Source organism: Phasianus colchicus, chromosome 12, assembly GCF_987193195.1.
Source record: "Phasianus colchicus chromosome 12, bPhaCol1.hap1.1, whole genome shotgun sequence".
Classification (NCBI taxonomy): Eukaryota; Metazoa; Chordata; class Aves; order Galliformes; family Phasianidae; genus Phasianus; species Phasianus colchicus.
Genome location: NC_143447.1, coordinates 5804900 through 5827365, shown reverse-complemented (window position 1 = coordinate 5827365; position 22466 = coordinate 5804900). Strand labels below are relative to the sequence as shown.

The following is a 22466-nucleotide window of genomic DNA, read 5'->3' as shown; positions in this document are numbered from 1 at the left end:
CATTATAAGGTGACATATGGTCAAAACTAATATGAAATATGAATCACCCATTTCTTCAAAGTCTGATTAAAAAAATGCTTTAATACTGTATGGATGAGCTCCTGATACATCTGTAGTTCAGTATCAAATTAAAAGGCATTAGCTGAAGTAGCCAGAATGACAATAACTACCTTACCTAACAGGAGGTAACATGCACTACACTCATCACTGAAGTGGGATAATTCTAAATTACTTACTGAATGTTAAACAAGCAGTATGACAAGGCAACATTTAGTTATAGACCACCTTTCTTTCTCAAGAATAAAACAGAGTTACAGGAACAAAAGGTGAAGAAAAAAGACAAAGACTCCCATCAGACATTACTGATGAGGTTCTGTCCACACAGTGGAAATCTGGAAAATCAGCCCAAATTAATTTAACTCGATTTGTCCAAGTCTATTAAATTCCTTTGCAAACACTTTCATCTGAGAGTAAAAATGTGGTGTTAATTTGGCTCAGCTCATCTCGCCTTTGAAGTGAATTAAACTAAATCCACTGGAGGCCACTTTAATAATGAATGGAAGAGTGTACACAGAGACTTGGTGGGATCTAAGTTGTCCTTTTTAAATTCCCACATTTAGTTGACTTCCATCAATTCTCCTTGGTATCTTGTGTAGATGAGTCCTGGCCTGATACATTAGACACAAGTCAAAAACAGAATAAGGGAAGATGTGCTGAAAAGTCCTCAGTCAGCACAATAAGCCCCTGTGGGAACTATCGAAGAGAAAGGCTGTTCAACTTCAGAAATCCTATTTAAAACATTTATTACTTGCTTATTTACTGGAATTCCTTGAAGCCAGTAGTATTGACAAAGGACTCTGCTAAATTACCTTTTGAGGAGACTTACTGAAAAACTAGAGATTAGAACCTTATATTGCAGTTTAAGATAAAAGAATGTAGGAACGATTGAAAAGATAAGGCTGTGCTTAAAAGCTACAGCACACTCCTGCTACAGGAACATCATAGAAAGCTAAAGATGCTCAATATCTTAAAATACCTGAATCCCCTTCAAATCTTCTGAAACAAGTACAGTCACTGCAGCAAGGACTCTCAGAGGTGCTTTCCTGGTGCTGCACAAGTACAGCAGCTGCCCTGTGCCAGATGAGGGCAGGGAGATAAATTCACTACTCAGGCAATGTTCCCACCTCACCGTGCTGCAGGAACACTTTTACAACTGTCTTTTCATGGAGCTTGAGAAGGATTTCATAATATTACAGCACCATACAGAGACATATTTCAGAAAGAAATACGTCATAGATAAATGAGAAGTTCATGGAAAGAGAGGTCTGCAACAGAAATGAGTCAATAAGCGGGAGAGAAGAACTTTCCAGATCCATCCCCATCAATATTTTTCCAGCATATAACAGTTTTATTGTTATGATGTCTTTGCATTCAGGCAGGACAACAGATAAGGGCCAGAACATAAGACAGTTACAGCATCTCCCTTATTTTATTCACACAAGTTCTCACAGCATGCTAATTATCGTCTCAGAAGGCAGCGGAAAGACAAAAGTAATGCCACTGATAAAAATAGAATTTCCCTAAAACAAAGCTTCGTCTTAAATCAAATTCAGGTATCAATTATTCTTTTATATGGGAGAATGATAAATACTTAGGCAGTATCTTGTACTGTACTGAAAATACAATCTGAGACCTCTTATTAAATGCACAATTTCATTAAGAAACATGTCTCTTCTACTACAGTGTACCTCTACAAGCTACAAGCAATTAGAATAAACTAGATTTTCTTCTTATTTTGAGTTTTTTTCTTCATGTTTTTTCCCCCTACATTTACACATTTTTCATTATGCTTATGCAAGAAAATATTATTCTGAACATATTCCATATTCTAAATTTCAGCCTTCAGATAAAGAAGATACCCTGGCAAAAGCCCTAACCTTACAATTTCCTCTATCATCCATGTATTAAATGCTTCACAATTACTCTGCATGCATACAATTTACCTCAGTAAGTAGAAAAGTATGCTACTGAATAATTATTATTGGATATAAAATGTAGGGTTTGTTCGGTTTTTAACATCGAATTGCATTATAAGTTAACACTTAAGCCTACAGGCACCATGAAATGCATGCAGCTCAAAACCTAGCACAATGAAAAGCAGAATAATCACTAGCTGTTTCTTATATTTTGAGTTACTTAGTCTTCTGTTTCTACAATGGGAATACTAAAACTGTCATAGCAACATGAGGCTACATCTTCGTTTACAACACAGATAAGCTTTTAGGTTGTGTTATTCATGCATCCAGTTTGCGAAGCGCTGCAGTAAATATTTAATGGGGGTAGGGAGCGAGGAACAGAACACACAGGTATGATGCAACGGTCTGCAGCGATCAGGAAGCAGCTCAACCTCAAACTGCTTTACAACAAGTTATTTCCTCCAATACTCTCACTTAAGAGCAAACAGCTGCTGCTAAAAGCCAGACTGCCAAGATTAGTTCTCTTGTTAAGGCCGCTTGTTCTTGAGCCATAAATAGATACAAAGCAGTTTAAAGCTACCTTTAAGCAAGTTTTTGATTTCACTTACTGTGAACAGACTTCTGATAAGATTTCCTTGAGGCAAGTGTCTGATAGGCGTTATGCTGCTGGTTTTTGGTAAGGAAAATACTCCATTTTTGCCACAGTAAAAGGTATGAATAAGCAAAATTGTGTCCCCTGAGAAATCTGCAAAAAAAAAAAAAAAAAAAAAAGACAAGATATTAATCATTGCTCTTATTCTGCACTATTTGAATTACATCAATCACTCTCAAAAGACAGCTTTGCCTTTGACACCAACAGCTTAATAGATGCACTACTACCAATGCAGATAAATTGGTAAATGCAATAAATTGCATTAAAAAGATTACTTGGGCAGCTGTAATATGAAATGTTTGTAAGCTTATACAGGGTACTTAATGATAAAACTATGCAACCATTCCTTATTTTCTCCTACACAGACATTAGAAAAAGGTTCTGATGCTCAACTGTGTGCTCGGTGCACAGACAACACTAGGAGCTCAGTACAGTTTCTTAAAATGGAGTCTCATGCATTTTCAGACCTTGAGGTAAATAACTCAGCTGCTGTTTCCCAATTGTCTGTTTTGAATTCTGCATCATTACTTATACGAAAGCAATGCATATAATGGTGATTTTTCTATGTTCCCCATAAAAATACCGATTCTACTGAGTGGTTCACCCCACAGCTTCAGTGACAGACAGTGGTATGAAAATTTCCCCTCTTGCAGTGTCTTGAAAAGAAAGGAAGAACTGAACTTCTGAGATTGAGATCATGTACAAAAAAAGCAATCTGGGAAGTTCTCATATACATATAACACAGAGAGCACATCAAGTTACTGTACTGGAGCCCGGCCAGGCACCCATGTCATGTGATGGAATTCAGTTCAGCATATACAGCAGCTAGGTAAGCCACAGCAGGAAGGAGCTCATACAGACATATTATGCAACAAAACTGAACGGGCAAATTTCCCCAACCCCACAACTCCCATCATTGTTTCTTTCTGCTGAGAGGAAGTTCTTTGGTTATTGCATTTATTTTAGTGAAGTTAATTAAGAAAATAGAAGGTCTAGTTCTACTTCCTATTAAAAAAAAATGATGCTTAAAATGTCATCTGCAACATTTTTCAGAGCAACTAGAAATACAAAGGAGAAAATATAGAGATAAGAAACTTGGAAGCCTGAATGATTCATTTCACATTCTGAAGATGCATAATTTAATGTAGCAAATACTTTCCGTGTGTTTCATTTGAACTACATAAGTAATTGATGATCTACGAAGAACCCATTAGTAAAACTGGAAAATGGGCATCAGATACACATGTAGAGATGGAAAGCACCTTTCCACCCATCTGAGTAGCACAGAGCAGTACATCATAAGATGTATGCATTGAAGGTCAAAGGTAAAACTGTGGCTTTGTCGTGACTCATTTTTTTGCCAGGTAATAACACAAAACATGCAGTTCTTAAAAATAAAGGCAAAAGAAGTACTGTACTATTGCAAGTCTGTGCTGTTTTCTTTGAATCTGTTTCTTCTTCGTCGTAATTCATTTGCAAAGTTCCAGTGAGAGTATAGGTATACTTTCACTTCATTTTCAGTCTAGACTTTCACGTCATTTCAAATCTAGTAACGTGGTTAGCGTCCATTCTGAAGTTATCTAGTATTAAGAGTGGCTCTCCAACCTTTTAAAAAAATGTATAAAATACTCTAAAGCAGCAAGAAAGTCCCTCTTTCATTTAGTTAAATCAATTTCTTAGCATTAAGTTTTCTCTCCCTGCAACTAAGATGCAACCACCTCTGAAGTCATAAAAGTTGACAGTCTTTTTGTCTTTTTAATTCTTTACTGTAATTCAGACAATCTTAGAAGTAATAATAATAAGCAGGACATTCAGGTTCAACAAGGAAAACTGGAAGCTGATGTATCAAGGAAAGCGTTACAAGGAAACATGCAGAGGAACTGGACACAATTAAAAAAAAAGCACTAGTAATTAACAGATATCCAAAATCTAATGGTAATATAGTGCAGCTTGATTTTGAGTGCTGCTGAACATTTCTAACCAACTTCAACGGGATGAGTGGATATTCAGTGCCTCTGAGAAGTAGACTGCTAGTTCTAATAGCCACTGTCGTCATCATCCATCATTATGTGCTATGAAAAGCAGGACACAGTTGGAGTTAAATAAATGAAACAGGAAATTTAGAAAGCCAGAGAAAAATACGGGATTTCCCATTAATTGCAAAGTAAGCCTGAGGGTGTTGAGACAAAAACCCCTTCAGCATACCAAATATCAATTTCTACAGGCACCAGCTTAAGAAAATTATAATAGTGCCTGTTGGTTTACATGTATACCAAGCTCACATAGGTAAACAGTGCCTAGACTTCTAAAGTCTCTCCTGAAACAAACTGCTCATCACAGACCACAAGACAATAAAGAGGAAGAGAAAATACAGAAGAATTTGAGTCTGCTTTGAGCTTTAGTCATCAAACATGATGACAACAGGACTCTAAGGAATTATGACACATTTTGCATAGTTTACCACAAGCTTTAGCACATAAGCATCTTCCACCAGCTCAATTCACTGCAGAAAGAACTATTTACATCTACTTTTTAAAACTTATCTTAAACACAGATATCAAGAACATCTGTATTTTCGCCTTTTTTTCCCCCCAATAATAAGCCCTCAAAAAAAAGATTTAAGTCAGTATTCACAGAAGCTATCCAAAGTGATATCCCCTGTCTCACATTTATACATTGTTAAAGACATCGATAAACATCTACTTAGCTGCTGGTCTGAAACTAAATGCATACAAAGCTGATTGGGTTGTAGCTGATTATTTTTAGAAAGTCTGTATTGTCAATTTGGATAACATAGACTGTCAATTCAGTAGAAATTCTCCCAAGCATCAAGGCAGAAAATTCTTCTTCCTGCTTATTAGACAGAAAAGCAAGGAAGAAAGGAGGACTCCTCTGACTCTTGATTCAAAACAAAAAGATGCAAAGATGGAATGCAGACGATTTCAAAGATGATCTAAAAGTATATTTGTGCATCATATGAAATAGAAACAGCTGAGAAGAGACCAGAAAAAGAGAAAATTATTTCACAATGGCAATTGGTCCCACAGCAATCTATCAGTAGTGTTTGGTAAAACAAGTGCTCAGACAGGCAAGACTGTGGATCTCATAGGAGAGAAAACAATTTTGCTGGAAACCTTACTCTATGTCATCTTTAAAAATAGACAACTGATTGAACTCCTCAAAATGGTGGTTAAGTGGGTGACCAATCATAGCATGAGAAGCGGAGAAACAGAATAACTCATTCCACTACTCAGGTTTACAAAAACCTATTTGAAAACATTTTTTTACAGTTAGTGTCAACTAACTTTCCAGTAAATTACCAGCGCACATGTGCACTATCTCCTCATCTAAGTCAGATTTTCTCTCATTTACAAATATTTTGGAAGAAAAAACAAAAAAAAAAAATACCCTCCTGATTTTCCACTGAACCACTCCATTAACTGGAAGTATTCTCCTTTTCACAACAGACAGAATGAGCTAATTGCTTGAAGCTGCAGTCAACAGACAGAAAAACAAAGCATCTATTGGCCATAAGACTTAAAAATAAGCTGAATTTTATCTCCTTGAAAATATTTTTTTTTTTTAATCCAAGCACTAACATCAAAGGAAAAGTAGGGGTGTCAGTAAAATGGGAATATTACCAGCATCAACTAGTCAAATGCTTACACTTGGATCTGAACTGAGATCATGCCATCCGTATTTGTGCTTTAAGTAGCAGAGATGTACATGCTTATTTCCAACATAAATGCTACTCAAACTGCACAGCAGATAATATTTTCTGACATGCAATAACAATGTTAATGGCGATTACCTTTAAAGATAAGAGTCTTCAACTACAAAGAATTAAAAATAACACTTCACAAACAGATTTCATCAAAAAGAGACTGAACTGCTACTTCTTCAGCAGCTTCAGACAACCCTGAATCTGATCTGCAGTTGTTTGGGTTTTTTTAAACAGCTTATGTGACCATATAGCCTGCATATAGACAGATCTGTTTGATTAAATCAGACTGCCAGTCTCCGGGACTAAAGCCATAGCCAAAAGGTGCAAAATTATGTAAACAGCCTTCAGCATGAGACCTGAAAATCTGGCTCTGCATTTTCTCTATAATTCAAGTGACAGAACTGAAGGCCCTGAGCAGGGTGCTCTCAAACAAAAAGGCATCCTGAGAATTTCTATTGCAGTTGCCACCGCTACTGACAGGTGATTAGGAAACTTCCACATAGCAATTTACCTTGTCGATGTCAGAGCCTGTTAGGATGTCATCCCAGCAGGTGTCACTACTGAAAGCTTACCATGGAAGTCTTTCTGAACTATCAGCCCTGTTCCAATCCAATCAAGACTTCAGAATGTGATCAGCTCCTCATATTTTCCTCTCTATTTTCCAGGAAGGCATCCATCCACTAAACACTGAAGGCCAAGACAGATGCAGATTTTCAAACCAAGTCTACAGCAAGAGCCTCTTTTTCCACGTGGAAATCAAAAGTTATGGACAAGAAATGGATGAAGTTTCTTACTCAAGAAATCTGGTTGAGAAAAGGACTTGAACTACTAGAATATATCACTGAGTCCTTCTAGCATGGAAAAGAAGTACTGAAGTAACACTGAACATGAAAGGATAGCCAATAGGTCAATACGCTTTCATCCCACCTTGGCAAAACACAGAGGATGCAGACGATGCATTGCTAATGGAGTAAGGAAGAGCAGGAAGGATCTGCAGCCACTTCTCTATATTTCTGATAGGCTGAACAAAATATAGCAATGGTTTATTTTGAACTCTTCCTCACCATATGTGAAGAAGCAAAGAAAAAATACAGTTTTTAGTTTTTATGGCACTTTTACTCTCACTTCTAGGCTCAGCATCTTTCTCCTGGTCGTGACTAAGCTGACTACAATATCAAACAGCATAACATAAATTATTTACTCTGAAAATGAACAGTGAAGAGAAACACCCCATTTCAAGCATCATTTGCATTTTGCTGCACTGTTTCTGTGACAAAAAAAACTTCCAGTATTCTTGCAAAAGAACACTAGCACTTCAAGAAAAAAAACTTTTTGATTGTGAAAGCTAAAGCTGAAGTTCATTATACAAGCATATCAGAAGCTGCACCTACAGGCACAAATGTGATAAGCAGTAAGTAGCACACAGTCTTGTGACCTTCAAGGTTTACAAACAAGTTCTAACGTTTTTCAGAAACAACAGCTAGTTCTTAACACTGCGGGTATTGACCTCTTCAGTTTTGTCTGGACCCATCTATCTGCTTCCAGCCAATAACACTCATGCAGCTTTGAGGGACAATTAACATCTCCAAATTCACAGAATCAATAAATCAATTCAACATGTAGCAGACTTACCTGGAAAACTCTACCAGCTTTGCTGGAAGCTATTCCATGTACAACAGAAAGAAGGAATCCTGGCTTTGGTGGTGTTCTACTCCTATTTTTTTTTATTTTTTTTTTTAATTCTCTCCTTTATATGCTAAACTTCAGCAGCCACTAGCACACTGCAGAGGTAGCCCAGAACCATGCATGCATTACTGACCAGACGTCTGCTTTCAAACAGTCTAAAAACCAGTAAGGTTCTAGTCTGTCTCCCTTCTCCACTAGCATTAGATTTCTACAAATTCTGCATGACTTTCATTAACTTTCACATTTCTATTTACCAAATTCTGTAATGGTTTCAGGGGAATAGGAAACAGCGACACACGGATGGATGGGCATAAGTCTCATCTGTCAGAAAAGGAGGCTGAACATGCTTTCCCCCTTTTGTGACACTTGACATCACTTCAATACTGCATGCCTATGAGCTTGCTAACATGACATTGTCTAATGTCTGATTTCAAAACTTCATTTCCAGCTAAGCATAACCCAGATTTGTAGATCGTATGGACAGAGTTGAAGGTTTACCCCCCCCTGTAATCAGTCTTTTTTTTCTTATCAAGTGATGGAAAAACACAGCACTCAGATCCTCCAGTCTGTAGCCACACAAGTCAATATGCAAATAGAGAAGTTCTCCCAGGACGGAAGCAGACAACGTGCTCAAGTTGTTCTCTGGAGTTTCCATTAGCTGTTTTGAGAGTCTAGGTTCTACAGAAGGATGGTTAAAAGTCCCATCACACAAATGTACTGTCCTACGTATTGCTTTTAATTGCGAACAATTTTATAACATGTTGGATGAATTCAGAGACATTACAGAAATTACAGCATAGTATTTAAACATCTGTATCAACAAGTACTAGATATGCAGATTTTAGCACCCTTATAAAGCAGAACAAGGAGATCATCTGTTTCCTTGTTTTATTGCACAGCTTTAATTATTTTATCGTGTTTTGTCCTTTGAAGAAGCCATCTGTTACATTTATTTATCAAGATTAATTTTTATTATTAAAATCAGAGATTCTGTCTCATTAGCCCAAGAGCATGCCCTGGAAATGAACAGGTATGGGTCAATCTCAGTTTTCACCATAACAGAGTTTACCAAACCCCAATGTAATCAATTAAAATAAAGCTGTTTTGCATATAGCTTTGCTTGGCTCCTGCTTTCAAATGAAATTAATCTGCATCAATTCTGAAATGTTTTGTGCCCTGTTCTTATTTATTTCTAGTAAGACTTTTTTCTACTTCATTTAGAACATTCCCCACTGCTGGTCCTTCCTATAATATAAAAGACAACGTAACAGTAACTGGACAAAGTAACTGGACAGACATCTTTGTTATTTTTACTGTCTTCCTGCCTTCCTAAATGCTTCCAACCATTAGTAACTTCAGAGCATTCCTGTTTCACAAGAAGTGTAGTCGGTAAGTCAGATGGCACTCAAGAGAGAACAAGCATCCCTCAGTGTTCTATGGTTCTATGGTAAAGCTGTTCTACCTAACCAGGTCTGTAGCTTCACCTACTAAGAGACAAAGAGAAATGACAACTGGCTTTCTCTTGGATCTCTCTCCTAGGTGACATTTTAATCATTACAAGAACCAGAAGCGTATTTAATAAATTGCCTTGTTCCACCAGAGTATGAAGCCATTCTAGCAGATGCCTTAGGAATTAATGCAAAATTTGATTGAAATTATTTAATTGCACATATTAAAACCCCTGTTAACAACAATCACTGAAAAATTGTGCATTGTGATAAAACGCTCTCCAGTGTCTTTTCAACCAAGATATTTCAATAAAACATCCTTTTAATCCTGGTTTGTTTAATAAAAGAAATAAGACACTTCTTGGTTTATTACACCACACCAGTGTGCAATTCATTTTTATGAAACAGCAACAGTAAATAACTTGAGAACAAAAATGGAGCAATCATATCTCCCAGCTTCCAGCGATACAATACATACGGAACAGAATTATATGCAGCACACAGTTTGCAAAGGATGTTGACTCTGTTCCAAGTTAGCAAAACGTGACCATGAAAAAGATGTCTGAAACTTAATTAGTGTGTTTGACCCTTTTCACTCCTGAAACCTACCACTTGCCAAAAGTTACTTCAATCTAAGAGCACGGAGACCCTCCAGTCCACTGTGAAGAATTAACTGTTACATAAGGAGATTTTTATTTATGTTTTTTACAATCATACAGGCCTAATTTACACTGAAACTTACTTTTGTTACTCACAAGGATTTAATTTGCTCTGAACAAAGTTTCCAAAGATTTCTAATGTCCACATGAAATGAATACTATCAGCTTTTCCTGCTTGAAAGCTATGGAGGTAATTCAAGAAGAAATATGAGAGATGATGATTTACTTGGAAAATAAGTTACTCCCTACCTCCTCCATCCATGTATCAACTGGTTCCTTCTAGTTATATAAATAGTACCAGCTATATGCTCTCAGCCCCTGTACACATCAATAAAACTGAGAAATCGGGTAGAGATAATTTGTCTAATTTTACTGGTTTTTTTTTTTCCTATGGAATAACACTTAGAAATATTTTACTGTACTTCTACTGTAGGACTAAGTAAACAAGTCAAGCTTACACTAATGAAAGGTATATACCAGAAGTAAAGAGCAAGAACTGCTTGTTTCCAACATTTGGAAAAGCAAAGCTGTGTGTTTGCACTCATTGACAATACGTACCTCACACGACAACATTTATCATGTAAAAAAATTGCTTCCAAAAACCACCAATTCAACCAGCAATTAAATCTCAAAAAACAATGTATAGCCTATAATTAAAACACACTTCTAACCACATTAGGTAAAGAAAATTGAGTATCCTCACAAAGCTCATAGTCTTTATTAATCGTATCTTAATGAAGACTCCTATGATAAATTCAATATTGACATTCAAATAGACTACAACCAAATGGTACATAGTCATAAATTAGCCTAGAATTAATAGTAACTGTTAAATGTTGAATTCAAGAGTAAGTTGCCTGCAGTGACAGGTAACACGTTTGGTTACCTGAGAAACTAAATAGCATTTCTCTGTGATATATCAAAATACTTCTCTAAACATTCTACCATAGCATCAGGACCCAAGAGAACACTTGAGTAAAATGGAGTAACATTTGTCTATTCATTCTGAATACAAGCTAAATAAACTGCATGAAGAAAATAGAAATTAGATTTGTTTTCTGACAGCCACTTCATCATTACCAGAAGGTTCTGGGACATTCCTTAAACCCCAAGGAATGCCATTTCCTTACAACTTAAAGATGGTACTTTGTTACACCACCAGCAGCCCCTCATGAGATGGCAGACAGCTGGGGTAGATGCGTAACACAAACCAAGAGTTACCAGAATTTTCTATTCTTTGCAGTGGCTGAGTGCCAAAGTAGTCAGGGAAGAGACCTACTCCTTTTCCCAAGCACTGCTGGTCTCTGATCACTATCACAGGCAAAGTTTGGGAATCGGCTGGAGTCCCTGCCCCGAGTAAAGTGATTAATTTTAAAAGACTAAAGAAGCCAATAACGTGGCTTAACTTTGTTCAAGCAGAGCAACACAATCCATTCAGTGCTGGTGATCTGGTAAAGACAAATACAATTAGTCTGACACCTGTTGAGAAAGACTTGTGGATGGTGAATGCAGTGCCCAAAGCCACAAGGACTTTAGAGGTGGCAAAGGTTCCAGAGGGAAGATGCCAACACTTGGACGCAGCTTTTCCCCCTCGTGACTGAACTGGATACCTATGAAATTCTCAGCAAGAATCTGAAAAGGTTTTATTAATACAATTCCTAACCCTCAACAATTTGAATAGAAAAAACTGAGCTCCCAAGAGATGGGTGGAGTTCTGAAAGAAGTGTCTGTTAGTTGTTGAAAGAAATGCTGTGCTCAGCAACAGCTTAGGAGTCTTCGTGTAGTTTGGCACATCAAGTCCCACTTCTGAAAGGGAGACACACTTGAAGGACTCACATTCAAGAAGAGACATTTGATAGTCACAGATGAAAAACAGGATCTGAACACCACTCAGACCTGAAAACATGAAAGATCTTTGAATTCTAAATTTGCCTGACTTCATTCCACACACTCCAGTCCATTAGGGTAATACAAATTCCAATACACGAGGAAACAATGATCATCACTCTGCTTCTCGAGTGCATTAAAAGGTTATTACTCAAAACCTGCATAGGAAGTATGGTCTTCAGCATGGAAGTGTTACTCAGGTTTATAGTTATCTTCCTACTCAATTCCTGAAAAGCAGTGAAGATAATTATGCCACGAGATAATATTTTTGTAGCTACAACCAGTCAGGAGTGCACTCAATACTGTGTACTGAGCTCAATTCAGAACTGTTAGATGTAGAAATCCAGCTCTCTGCAATGACTGTTCATTGACTGACAGATGCTGCAGAAAAAAACAAGACTGTATATGCCAACATACAGGAGAGCACAACACCAACACTTGAATGCACAACCTCTGTTCAGCTATTATTCCTCATGACAGAGAAAGGAAAGCTGAATTGGTCAAGTATACTCAGAGCTTTTAATGTCCCTAATATGTTGAAGACAATGTTCTGTGTCATAGACTCCTCTACCACCAAAATAGAGTCTCCCAACTTTTTCTTTTTTTAAATACGAATTTATGCATCATTTTTTGCAAAGTATCTGAGCAACTGTGTTTATTCCACTTCACATGAGTTACAGATTGACTTGCAAAGTGATAAAAAAAACCCAAGTTTTCACAGCAATCTGTTCTACAATATAGAAGCATCTCTAGTAACAGTACAGTTGTTTACTTAAATATTTTCCTTTCAGACATAGTTTTAGAATAACTTTCATAATTAAAACATTATAGCCATTTAAAATAATAGAATTCATTGGTATCTCCATCCTTCATTCAAAAATATTTAATCAAATTAACATGTTCCAGGAATTCGACTTACTGTAACTTTTTGAACCACTTGAATGGAGACTTTTTTCCTGTCGGTGCTCATCTGTGCAGAACATACATCTCTCTTTACTAAGCTCATTAATGTTTTTTTTAAGTGCCTGTGAGGTGTGCAACTGTTACTATTTTAAAGGTGGAGCTGAGGAAGCCAAATTAGCTATAAAAAGTACCTACTAACTTTCAGTCCCTGCACACTCCCTTATCACAATTTTAGACGGAATTTAGCACCTCAAAACTTAAAAATCATGTTAACCACATGCTCAGTTTTCAGCATAATGTTAAAAAAAGACACTCTGGTGTGAAATCAAAAAATTATATCATAGTTTCACATTGTTTTCTGTGTATCCATGGAAGAAAAGAACTATTTTTAACTCCATTTATTTCTTTTGCTGATTTAGTTCATTGACTGTCGCCTCCAGTAGTACTGTGGACCAAAAATGTCAAGGGAGGAAGAAGCAGTCGGAAAAAACTTTTCAAGCCAGTACTGTTGCCAAGGAAATGTTATTTGTAACACACTTAGAAAGAAGTAGAAATATTTGCATGAAGTTTGGTTTAAACAATGTATTTAGTATTACTGAGAAATTCTGCAGCAGAAGTAAGGACAAAATCCAACTCACCATTGTAGCTTCCACTTGCAAAACCATCCCTTCTCTCCTGCATGCCCTATCTCATTTTGGTGAAGCAAATGAGGCAGGCACCGATGATCCCTCTTTCCTCCTGGAGAAAGCAGAAAGAAGTCAGCAAGCAAATGGCAATTTACAGCAGCTGATAATCAGCTAAATAACATGTACTTAGCAAATGTATGGTTCACTTCACTGTCCTCACCAAGGTTATTGCTATGGAGGTCTTCTATTATAGCTTCACAATGAATTGTACCCTTCTATCACTACGGAAGGAACTGCTAAGAAATATAAAAGCAAAAAATAATGCCCCAAAAAGAGCTTCTGCAGTGACAGATCGACTGCTGCAGCAGTTTAATATTACAATACTATGCATGGTTTTAGAAACTTACATAGTATTCAAGCTTTACGAAGAACAAGTAAAGATTTATTTTATGAATAACAATACATTGTCCAACAGCTCTTTGCTGCCACAAGCAATAGGCACACTGCTTGTTGTTAATAATTTTAGGTTTCTTTGGTTGGCTATACTTAATTGGGTGAAGAACTGAATGGAAGGCAGAGCTCAGAGTCAAAATGAACAGAGCTCATTCCAGGTGGTTGCCAGTCGTCAGTGGCATTACTCAAGTCTCAGCAGTGTGGTCAGTTTTGTTTCACATTTTTATCAATGATATCGATGAGGAGATGAAATGCACCCTCGGTACTTACACAGACAACAGGAATTTAGGCAGGGCTATCAATCTACTCAAAGTTAGGAAGGCTTTGCAGAGTAACCTGGTTTGGCTAGTCAGATGAACCAAGTCCAGTTCCACAACATTCAATCCCACACAGCCAGACAGGCTTGAGGAAGAGTGGATGGAAAGCCTACCAGCAGAAAAAGACCTAAGCGTGCTGGCTGACAGTTGCACACGAGCCAGCACCAAGGCCAAAATGACCAACAGCATCCTGGTCTGCAGAACTAAGGAAGCAACTGTCCCTCTGCACCAGGCACTGGGAGAACACACCTCAACTACTATGATCACTTTGGGACCCTTCACTACAAGAAAGACCCAGAGTTCCTGAAACCTGTTCAGTGAAAAGCAATAAAACTGGTGAGGGGACTAGAAAACAAAACGTATGAGAAGCAGCCAAGAAAACTGAGGCTGTTTAGTCTGAAGAGGAGGAGGCTGAGGGGAAGCATTATAATATAATAACCTGCAACAGGGGTGTCTGTCTCTCTTTTCTCAGATGACAAGCAATAGGGCTCGAGGAAACAAGTCTCAAGCTGCACTAGGGAAGTTTTACATTGGACAGTAGGAAGAATTTCTTCACAGATGGGATGAGGGCCAAGCACTGGAAGAGGCTGTCCACAGAAGTGGTGGAATCTCAGGTTTATAGTTGGATTTTATTATCTTGAACCTAGGTGATTCTATGATTCTAATTACTGCAAATTAGAAAGCAAGCATAATCCTTGTTTTCTTTGCAAGGCCCTTATGTTCATCATTTCAAAACAACTAAATGACAAATGCTAATTTAAGGGGTAGGAGGGATGTTTACAGCTACTCAAAGGAATAAAGTAGGCAGGCCCCTTTTCCTGTTTTTAGTATGTTTACCTATTTAGGAAGGCAGGTGGCAACTGTCCAGATGAATTTACTTCTGATTTTGAAGCTCTGGAGTACTATGTGCCTGTGAGAACAAAGAGAAAACAACAAACGTGTTTTACTGACTCCAAAAGTAACATTATAACAAACTGTTTTTGCATCCATTTATATTATCCCCACTACACATCCTGACCCCCGCATTACAATCTGCAGCATTGTTACAAAGAAAGAATTTTTCTAAGTAAGTTAACATTTCTAGTAACAGCACATAGGAAAAAGCTAGTCAAAGAATCACTGCCATGAAAGTGCTTGTTCATGTCAAGTGCCATTAAAAAGTGCTGGTTACACTGCAGTTCAAAAACAGCCAGAAAAAAACTCCCTCTAGATAGCAAAAACAGGAAGAAAAAACTAACAAGGGATTGCATGAGGAAAAAAAAATCAAACTCCCTCGATTCCTTTGCCTCCTGCAAAACTATCCCTGTGGACACCACGCATCCACTGGATGGTAAGATGGGCTGGGAAAGGAAATATACTGGCCTGATGGCAACTCTATGGAATTCATGCATTAGGCAAGTAGACATAAAAACATGTTCTTCAATACACAGGTCATAAAAAACCATAGTTGTCTCTGACTATTAACTTCAGATTTAAATAAAGTTGCAATTGCTATAACAAGCAATAAATCTGACCCCAGTATTCAATTCTATATTCAGTTATTAAATGAGTACACACAAAATGATAGACATAAGAAAATTAAATTACACTAGATTCAAACTGAAACAATCACAACAAAGTCTTTAAGAAAAGAACACCAGACATTTCCATTAAGTTCTTAAAGGTAATTAATGATGCCAAAATCAAATCTGTCTTATTTATATCACAACCAAGATACGAACATCTCTCCTTAATGATGCATTAAGTTTTCAGTGTAGCAATATCTTGACATTGTTATAGCCTAATAAGTACCGTATGTTCTCACACTAGATTATACTATCTCAGTATCAGTAACATATATGTACGTGTATGTATGTATTACTGTTTAAGCTCAGATTTTCAGTATAGTTCCATTTAAGTTCTCTGTTGCTTGTGTCACTTTAAGGCAGCAGTTTGCCTCTTTGTATAGAGCTCCAATTTAAGATCTGATAAACATCTCCATTATGTATATTGCTGCTTGCTTTGAGCATCTACAATGACAGCAGGAACAGTCAGAAGTCACAGAAAACTGCTTGACTGGTCAGAAGCTAGAGAAAACTGTTCACAATGGAAAATTCTCTTTTTAATTACAAGAGGATTAAAATCCTATGCCAACACCTACTTCTTTGTCATGCACAGAAGAGACTTCCAGGCCCATGCTAGAAAACTACAAATCCTAAACTCTCAAGTTTATCAACTACCTACATCAGATTTGAAAATAAAATTGCTAAAATCTGAACTGAATAAACAATGGATTTTATCCCTTATCTTCACATATCTGCTTTGTGGATAGGTAGAGAAACAAGAGGCGCACACAGATCCAGAACACAGAACGTGTTTGTAGAGACGTGTTTCAAATCATTTATCTACTCTAGTGCACGAAACAAAGAGCACAGAGATCACACACACAAAAATGAATTCACTAAAAAGTAGGAATGTCACTTCCTGATTTTTTTTTTTTTTAATGCTTTCTTGATTTGAAATTCAAGGTGTTTACAGACCAATTTCAAATTTACTGCCAAACACTGCAAATCACCAAATGAAAGTGCAATTCTTAGTGTAATACCAAAGTCACAGCTTCTGTCAAGCTACAGGACAGACCATAGCATTACTACTGCCTCAAGTGCCTGTATCATAGTCCTTGTTAATTATTCATGTGCATGTCTGAGGAGTGGGATTGAAGGAAAAACTCACCTCTCGGGGAATAAATCTGAGACAGTTTAGCTTAGAGAAAAGAAGGCTCAGAGAAAGTCTTATCAATATCCATAAATCAGTACCTGAAGAGGATGCTGAAAAGATTGAGTCAGGCTTTTTCAGTGGTGCCCAGTGCCAAGAAGCACAAACTGAAACACAGGAAGTAATATCTTAACATCAGGAAATGCTTTTCTGCTGTATGGGTGATTGAGCACTGGCAGAGGCTGTCAAGGAGTTGTGGAGACTCAGCTTACAAAGAAAGGAAGAAAAAATGGAAAAATTCTCAACTTCTACCTGAAGTACGCAAGAAAATCTCCATAGTTTAGCATCCTGCATATGTTATTTGCATTTAACCATTGCAAGCTCACAGGAAAGTCGCAGCAAGTATTGCTAGACACTAACAAATGACTTAAATTTGACTTAGTGAAATGCACAGCAAAAACATAGGGGCTTCCTATCTACTTTTGTTTAATTAGATTCTACATTAACAATTTTGCAATGCAGCAGCTAGAGCCAAGTGTGGTGACAGGGTACATGCAGCAGGGAGAGACTAGTGAACGTTAGCATTCCTTTAAATGACACGATTACAGCTTTTAATTAAATACTACCACCTATGCAGATATTTGACAGCTTGTGAAAAAGCTGAAATGCAGCTAAAAGCAGAGAAGAAAAATCCTAGCAGAACTAGTTTGTACTGACTCAAGTATTACACTAAAATTCAGTAGCCTTAAAAGGCCAGGTGCCTCTTCCTTCTCTGCTGCTCTGCTTTGGGCTCCCTGGTGCCATTCTCTCCTTCCCACACACTGTGATGCTCATCCAAGTTGTGTAAGGGCCACTGACTCACCAACAAAAAGCTCCCACTACGTTATTTTTTTTGTATGGATGAACTTTGTGCTGGACTGAATCAACACACAGAAGTCTGCAAAAACACCACAGCCAGTACAAGGTAGACAGCAGGATGCAAGTGGGGTGAAGAATGTCTTTAATTCAGTGAAAGCATCCTTTGGGATTAGCTCACCTCTTTTGTAGATCCACAGCTTGAGTGTACTCAAATCCAGCTTTCTGCTGGTTGGCCCCATGCAATTGTGCAGAGTGTAGAACACAGCCTGTCCCCACAAAGTGGGCGTCCTGATGGCCCCCAGGGAGCACACAGCTATGTTCTGCTGTGGTGACAGCTGCAAAACCACAGCTTTTTTTTTTTTTATACAGCACAGAAGTAAGCTTGACTGGGGCTTAGGTCCAAAGGCCTTATCTGCATATTGTACATAGCTTTGTTTACGTGCCTGCACTTTTCTTAGCGCTCCCACAAACGCTGTGGAAATAGCACCAGCCCTACCTGTCCTTGTACAAAAGGGGCAACAGAAGTGAATTGGATCTCCTTTCCTCCACAGCCAAGAAACATTCTACCAAGATTAACAAAGAAAAAAATAATTTGACTGCCTAGCTGTGCATCATTAAATTAATTGGACTCTTCTGTGTTCTCAGAACTGCTGCCAGCTACTCTCATCATCTCTCTGTGAAGAGGACTGAAAAACATATGATCACAAAACGTGTTTCTTCTCCCCAACATCCACACTTTGTTGTACGTATACTTAAATAAGTAAGATAGATAAAAACTCTCAAATAAGGAGGTCTTTCTCTCCTTAGCCACTGAAAGACAAAATTCTGAAATTGGCTTTAAGGATTTTCTTGGAATATCAAAGTAGTATAAATCTGGATTGAACCCCAAAAGTATACCATGACTACACAGCTCACCAGACACTCTCACTAAAATACTTCTGTTTATGAAGAAAATGTTTCTGGTTTTGTTTGGTTTAAACACAAAGTCGTCCTACTGAGTTACTAGCTCAGTAGAAGCTTATTCTGTGGACTTTCATTACAGCAGTAACCATCAGAGAATAAAGATCATGCCACGTATTCACATATAAAAAACACCGAGATGTAATTCTAATTATATTAGTTTTTCTCTCTATAAGTCATTTATAGGACTTCCAATTTACCTTTTGAAAAATTATTATTATTAGCCTACTATACTGAGAAAATTGAAACAAAAACTGTATTAAGCAATCAAGTAAAGATTATTGTGAAGCAAAATATGCATTTATAAGGGACACGAAGAGAATGAGCACGATTTGCCCTGGGTTACTTTTAAAATCAAATTCTTGTCTACCAGGTCCAGAACTAAAAAAGTGTTTAAACCAGGACACGCATGACCGCATGAGCAGTTTTACTGCCCTTGTGACACTGTTCACAAGAAGGTAAACAAGCACCCAGTCGCTGGCATGACAACACGATGCTTCCGAGATCTTTTAGAACACACAGGAAGAAATCCCAGTGTCACTGAGTCACAGAAAAATTTCCATGGAATTCATCTATAAATATCCATTCAATATCATGATCTCTGTTAATAAGCAAACAAAAATCTCAGGAGATCAATTGTTACTTCTCACCTTTAAATGATGCTAACATTAACTGACTTTTACCTGTGGCTTCTTTTTGTGGTAGCTTGAAAACCTAGTTCATATCAGAATGTGTTTCAATTTAAAATATTTCTACACATATATGCACGCATGGGAGGCTACTTTTGTATACGTACACATACAACATACAAATATCAACATACCGACAAAGCTTCCTTGCTAGACCTTGATTGACTGCCAAAGCACTACTTATTTTGATCAGTGTTCTTAATCGTAACTCTTTTCTACCATTTCTACTCCATTGTGGGCATACCAAATGATATTTTTCATGAGTCTAAAACAGTCACAGAATCGCAGCATTGTAGGGCACCTCTGGAGACCATTCAGCTCAACTCTCATGCTAAAGCAGGGTCTCTCTACAGCAGGTTGCACAGCAAAGCATCCAGACAGCCTGCATTCATTTCCTGATGGCAAAAGAGGAATAATTTTTAACCTGAACTACGTTACAGTAAATTTCTGTGAGAACGCTACTTCTAAGTTGCATACATTTGCAAAAAGATCACAACAATAGCTGAACAAAGCTCTCCTGTGAACTTTCTCTGAAAGCCCTCAGTTAACTCATTTCTAAGCATACAGGCACTGTAATGGTGGACATTAGGAAAATATGTCACTAGAGAGCTGTGCAAACTTCAGCAAATAATCAGAGTGCATTTTTAATTACAAACCGAACTACCTTTTTCTAAAGCAACTCAAAACACAAACAATTCAAATTATCTTTTGTACTCTGCACCAAACACCCCGTTTGTTGACTTCACAGGAACAGGCAGCCATCACATTCCCCTTTGAGGCTTCTTCAGACCATTTCAGCTGTACTGGGAGAGCTCCACCTTCATAAATAATAAATGAGACTTCACTGTTAAAAGGATCTTACTTGCTTAATTGCTTTACAATGCAATGCATCTGTAGATACAGAAGCTGACGAGCTCCAGAGCATCACTACACCATATTGTCAAGTACCTGCTTGTGGGAGAGGACCCTTCTGGTTGCTGCCGGATGAGAAAACGCAGCACAAAGCTGAAGCACGCTATAGGCACTGCTGCCTACAGACTCACGGCAGAAAATGAAGTCTCCTATTGATTTCAGTTTCACTTCACGAAGCCCATTTTTGTTTAACTCCTGCTTCACCAAATAAAGCAGATTTCCAGTTGCCACTCTCCCAGTAATACAAGATAAAAGATTCAGAGGTTTGAGAGAACTTCCTGGAAAAAGTGGGAACCCGCTGCTGCTTCAGATAACTGCAGAAGCCTTGTTTCTCCTCAGTCAGCTTCTGAGGACTGAAACAGAAGAAAGGAGCCCACAGTCTGCCTTACCGACCTGATGCGGCTGAGCCAGGGCCTGCAACCAGCCTGCAATCAGCACGGCTCCCTGGTTTGCCACCATATGTGCTGCACACTCGCAGCTTCTCAAGGTGAGGGTGGGTGGGAAAAAGAATGGAGTACATCAAAGGCACTAAGACATGCACAAGTCTGTTTTGCTAACCAAGTATTTCTGCATCGTGAAATGCCAGCAGAGCAAATCTGACCTCTGTACAACGATTAAGGGAAAGGAGAAACAACTAGGGGATACACTGTGTGATTTATTGAGGTGAGGGGGGGAGAAGAGATTCTGAACCACAAACAGTAAGTCTCATCACTCAACTCTATGTATGTGTGTTTCTGTGTGTGTATGTGTGTATATATATATAGTTCAGATGTTAATGCACATTTTCAAGAAAAATAATTACTCAAAATCTGCTTGTTAGATGAAGATAAAAAAGTCTTTCTTGCTTTTCAGAGATGCTCTAAGAGGAAAACATGATGATTATACGATGAGCTGTCGCTCAGCTACAGCCCACTCTGTTCTATTACTGCTCACTACAGCTGCTTTAACATTCAGTCAGCTCAGCTGCCTTTTATATTCATTACATGCAGAAATTCTCAAATGTCCCTTATCACACAAGGCAATCCCTGTCCTCATAGTCCAACCCAATTTGATCTCTCTTTGCTTTGTTGGCATTTAGGATTGATATGTGAAACAGAATAGGAACCCTGCTTCGATACCGTTTGAATTCCTACAACACATACATTTTTCTCTGCCCTTCCTTTTGGTCTCTAGAAAACTGAGGTTACATGGTGCAGTGCACTATTTGCATATCAAAAGCAACAGCACTTTATGCAAAAGTGAAATGCAACCAGCTTTCTGCTTTCAGGAAGAGCTTAAGACATGAAAAGCACTTCCTTCCTCTGAGTCTTTAACTCTAAATTCAGGTGTAGCACAGTCCACCACGAGTATGACTGAAGAATCTCCTCCACTGCTTCCTGACAGATATTTGCAAAAAACAGAGATTGCTTTCCTTCCTGACAGAGCAGTTAAAAACTTCATAGTCCTATATGAATTAACATAAATATGAAAACAATTCAAATGCTCAGAAATCATGAAGAAAGAACTCTAATTTATCTCAAGTGACCTACAACTTGTGTGAATGACGCCAATCCTCCTACTGAGGTGTTTCAATGTCTTTTTTTCAAGCTGGCCACCACAGCCTCTGATGTATCACACTATGTCATTACAACGAGCAAGATGACTCTCTGTTCCGATTTGTGACTCGTTTGTGGCATCTACGCCAACAACTTCCCCATCTAGAAATGCACCCGGCCAGCCTAGGCAGAGCAACGCGGTGGGGACAGCAGAAGGGCTGACAGAGAACGCCGGCTGCTCAGCACAGCGCCCGGCTGCTGCTGCTGCAGACAGTGGGTGGTGCTCGATCTGCCCTCAGCCCTGCCAAATCCCTCCTCCGTTACTTCCCAACATTAGAAATGGTGAAGTGTTCCCCAACTGCTGCCACAAGAATACACTGACCAACACCAGCTTCATAAGATACGTAAGCTTCGGGTGGTTTAACAGAAAAACAGCTAGCAGACGGCTCCTATGGTCCAAGAACCATGCTACATTACAGCATATTGG

General features: G+C 38.2%; 1 protein-coding gene across 6 annotated transcripts in view; it reads right to left on the bottom strand.

The window, feature by feature from the left end:
* The window catches only part of OTUD7A (OTU deubiquitinase 7A), a 105866-nt gene that overhangs the window by 46621 nt on the left and 36779 nt on the right, over positions 1-22466 (bottom strand). For 4 of the 6 annotated variants that reach the window (XM_090148747.1, XM_090148751.1, XM_090148749.1 and 1 more), the window contains exons 2-4: positions 15169-15241; positions 13574-13673; positions 2585-2721 (exon numbers count right to left, since the gene is read on the bottom strand). The gene's annotated coding sequence lies outside the window, so the exon portion shown is untranslated. Of the gene's footprint in view, positions 1-2584; positions 2722-13573; positions 13674-15168; positions 15242-20394; positions 20415-20480; positions 20564-22466 lie in introns of those variants that run through there. The other 2 variants (XM_031616435.2, XM_090148750.1) reach the window with 2 other exon arrangements.